Raw genomic sequence first — 4269 nt, 5'->3', positions numbered from 1 at the left:
TCACCCGCGACGACGACCGGGCCCAGTGACGCAGGAGGACACAGCAGGAGCACGGCGGGACCCCGGGGAGTGACCGAGCCCCGTGCTGCCGACACCGTGACATGGGGCGCAGGTGGGGGGCAGCCCCCGGGCAATGGTGGGGGGTCAGGGGGGTGCGGGGTGCAGGACCAGTACTGCGTGGTGAAGGGGTATCTCGTGGCCGCCGTCTTCGGGCCGCTGCTGATGCTGGTGGTGGCCATCCACATCGTGACCAGGGACAAAGCCACTGAGCTGGGGGTCTCAGTGGGGCCAAGAGTGGGGTCTGAGCCCCCCAGCATCATCACACCACAGGGCCCAGCCCCACGGCAGCGATGAGCCCGAATCCAGGGCTGCGGGAGCGGTGGCTGCTCTGCCTCAGTTTCCCCATCTGGGGAAAGCCAAGATCGCTCCAATAAAAACTCCTCGAGGATTCCAAGTGGAACCCAGTTTCCTCATCCGTGGCAATGCCTCTTCCTCCCGGAGGCCACCGCAGTGGCCAACAGTCCCCCGACACCCAGCAGGACCCAAACACATCCCGGCACAGCCCCTGCACCGAGCGTGCCACAGCATCGGGCCTCAGCACACCCATTCCAGGGCCACCTCCCTTACTGGGACATCCTTGGTTTCATATTTACAGCCCCGAATCCGGGGCGAGATAATAACTCAACGTCTCATAAAACCTTCTATAGTTTATAATAAAGTGAATTATTTACTGGTGACCCTGACTAAATGCTGCGCAGCATAAATTATTGAGTGGCAGATCTGTCAAAAAGTTCTCATAAATAAGTTATCTGGTGCCGTCTTAATGTTCCCAGTAAATTACTCATTCAATCTCCCGTCTAAATGCTCTCCTGGGGAAATTACTCGCGCCTGCTGATTTATGAATTAGGCCTGGGCAAACCAGGACGATTAGGAAGGAGAGCCCCGCCAGGACACCCGAGGGTTTCGCTTCACCGTGACGTTTCATCCCGAGCGCATCCCTGGTGCTGCCCCGTCCATCAGCCGGGGTGGGACGGAGCATGGTCCCAGAGGGACGGTCCCCACCCTGGGGTGCTCAGCACCCTCCTGCCAGCCACGGGCACCGGCCAGGCAGCGACCCCGGGGTCGGGCAGCTCCCTGGGGAAGCAGCGCCCGCTCCCAGTCCCACTCCGCTATTCCCCATTGCAGGAGGGAGCCAGAGGGGTTCCCCCCACCCCACAACACCCCAGACACCTCAATCAACCCCGTGGCAGCCCCGGGCTCGTTACCTGTGCTTTATGGCCTGCAGACCACAGCACACGGCGCTGGCCATATGTTTTATTGCCATTATAATCATCGCCCAGCAAAGCACGAGTTTCCATCTCCCCCAACGAGCCTAAATCCTCCCTGCCAGCAGCCTGGGGTTGCTCTCGACATCTCAAGCACGGCGAGAACCATCTTTCTACCAGGTCCTGGGTGTAATTAAAGTGTCGCCCGAGGAGCGTGACAGCCACGACCCCGACGCGGAGGCAAAGCACGAAGTCACGAGCCCCGGGAGGGGACTCCTCTGGTTAAACCATCCCTCTCCCCGGCACCGGCGCGCGGGAATTGCAGTCGCTTTCAATGAATCTCTTTGCCTCTTATTGAGTAAAAAATGTTTCTATAAATACATTAACAGAAGGAGGGTTAAGGAGAATCTCCATCCATTATTGGATGCGGAGGGAAACGTCGTGACAAAGGCTGAGGGAAAGGCTTAATGCTTTCTTTGCCTCAGTCTGTAAGAGTAAGACTGGGGTTTTTTTGGGGGGGTATCCACCCCCCTGAGCTGAAGACAGGGGCAGGGAGCAGAATGAAGCCCCCGTAATCCCGGGGGAAATGGTTAGTGACCTCCTGCACCCCTTAGACATGCGCAAGTCTACGGGGTGGGAGGGGATCCCCCCAGGGGTGCTGGAGGAGCTGGTGGAAGTTTTCACCAGGCCACTTCCCATCATTTATGGACAGTCCTGGCTCACCGGGGAGGTCTCGGGTGACGAGGGCTGGAAGGAGGGTCCGGGGAACTACAGGCCTGTCGGCCTGACCTCGGTGCTGGGGAAGGGTGCGGAGCAGATCACCTTGAGCGCCGTGACGCAGCACGTACAGGACCGGAGGGTGGTGGGGCCCAGTCAGGACGGGTTTATGAACAGCAGATCCTGCGTGACGAGCCACATCTCCTTCCATGACAGGGCGACCCGCTTAGCGGCCGAGGGAAGGGCTGCGGGTTCTGTTTCGCTGGACGTTTGTAAAGCCTTTGGCACTGTTTCCCACAACGTTCTCCTGGAGAAGCTGGCTGCTCGAGGCTTGGACGGTCGCACCCTTCTCTGGGTAAAATCTGACTTGGTGGCTGAGCCCAAAGAGTGGGGGGTGAATGGAGTCAAACCCAGTTGGCGGCCGGTCACGACCGGTGTTCCCCAGCGCTCGGTACTGGGACCAGTTCTGGTTCACATCTACCACTGGATGAGCAGATCGAGGCACCCTCAGTCAACTTGCGGATGACACCAAGCTGGGTGGGAGTGCCGCTCTGCTGGAGGGTGGGAGGGCTCTGCAGAGGGGTCTGCTCAGGCCGGAGCGATGGGGCAGCTGAGGTTCAACAAGGCTCAGTGCTGGGTCCTGCACTCGGGTCACAACTTGCTTGTGGGAAGAGCGGCTGAAAGCCGCCGGGTGGACAAGGACCTCGGGGTGTTGGTCAACAGGTGGCTGCATATGAGCCAGCAGTGTGCCCAGGTGGCCAAGGCGGCCAACAGCATCCTGGCTTGCAGCAGCACTAGCGTGGCCAGCAGGACTAGGAAAGGGATTGTCCCTCTGGTGGGGCTGCACCTCAAATTCTGGGTTCTGTTTTGGGGCCTTCGCTGCAATAAAGACCTTGAGGTGCTGGAGCGTGGCCAGGGAAGGGCAACGGAGCTGGGGCAGGGTCTGGAGCACAGGTCTGCTGGGGAGCAGCTGGGGGAACTGGGGGGGTTCAGTCTGGAGAAGAGGAGGCTGAGGGGAGACCTCCTGGCCCTCGGCAACTCCCTGCCAGGAGGGGGCAGAGAGGGGGGATGAGTCTCTGGAGCCAAGGCCCCAGCGCCAGGCCCCGAGGGAATGGCCTCAAGCTGCCCCAGGGGAGGTTTAAACTGGATATTGGGAAAAATTTCTTCACTTGAAAGTGTCGTCAAGCTCTGGAACAGGCTGCCCAGAAAAGGGGTTGAGTCACCACCTGGAGGTATTTGAAAGACGGCTTAGGGACACGGTTTAGGGGTGGACTTGGCAGTCTTGGGTTAACGGTTGGACTTGATGATCTTAAAGGTCTTTCCCAACCTCAGTGATTCTATGATTTGATGATCATTCCAGGAGCAGAGCTGATTAAAATAATACATTGAGCACGGCTCGACCCTGGGGGGCGATGGGCTGGGGAAGTGCCTTCCCCATGACGAGGCACCGCCTGTGACAGAGACAATTAAATCATTTTTGGAGGATGGTGAGTTAGGGCTGGGGGAAGCAGGAGAGAGGAAAACTCACGTGTGAGAGCTGAGGGGTTAGTGGGAGACGGGGCTGAGGCACGGTCGATCGCGCTGGGACAACCAGGTTTGTCCCCACAGAGGGGATGGGGACGGGGACGGGTCTCCCTGGGGAGGCTCCTGCACCCGCTTCAGCGCCGGGTGCCCAGGGGAGCCCCGCTCACCCATCACCCCCACGTCAGGCCCGCGCCAGTGTTTGCTTTAATAATTGAGTGCCGGTTTGGGGGACAATTATTTATTTAAAGGAAACAGCGTGTTAACAAGAACACAATCTAATCCCCGGTGACAGATGTCTGCTTTATTAGCACCTCTGTCCGAGAGCCGAGCCCGGGAGGCAAACAAACAAACACGACAAATAAAACCCTCGTTAGAAGATGTAAGCACACGCCAGAAATTAGTGTGAGGGGGGAAAAAAATAAATATTAAAAGGCGGTGGCACCCCTGCGATGGCTGCTGACGCCGGCGCTGGGTGGGGTGGAGGAAGGCGATGCTTGGACCAGCCTCGGGGTGATGCTGGATGTGGAGGTTTGGTTAAATCCACGTCTAAATGGCACCTGGCACCCCGGGAACCAGAGGTGTTGGGTGGGGTTGTGTCCCCTTTTCGCCCCGTGACACCCAAATCTGTGCTCCTTGCCTGAGCCCGGCACCAGGGAGCAGCAGGATTTGGGAGATGGGGAAACTGAGGCACTGAGGGGCAAAGGGACCGGTCTGTGGTGCCCAAGGGCCGCGTCTCAAGGAGCCCTTTGAGGACAAATCCCCG

The sequence above is a fragment of the Athene cunicularia genome (assembly GCF_003259725.1).
Source record: "Athene cunicularia isolate RWA chromosome 25 unlocalized genomic scaffold, athCun1 chr25_part1, whole genome shotgun sequence".
NCBI lineage: Eukaryota > Metazoa > Chordata > Aves > Strigiformes > Strigidae > Athene > Athene cunicularia.
This window is presented reverse-complemented; position numbering follows the sequence as displayed.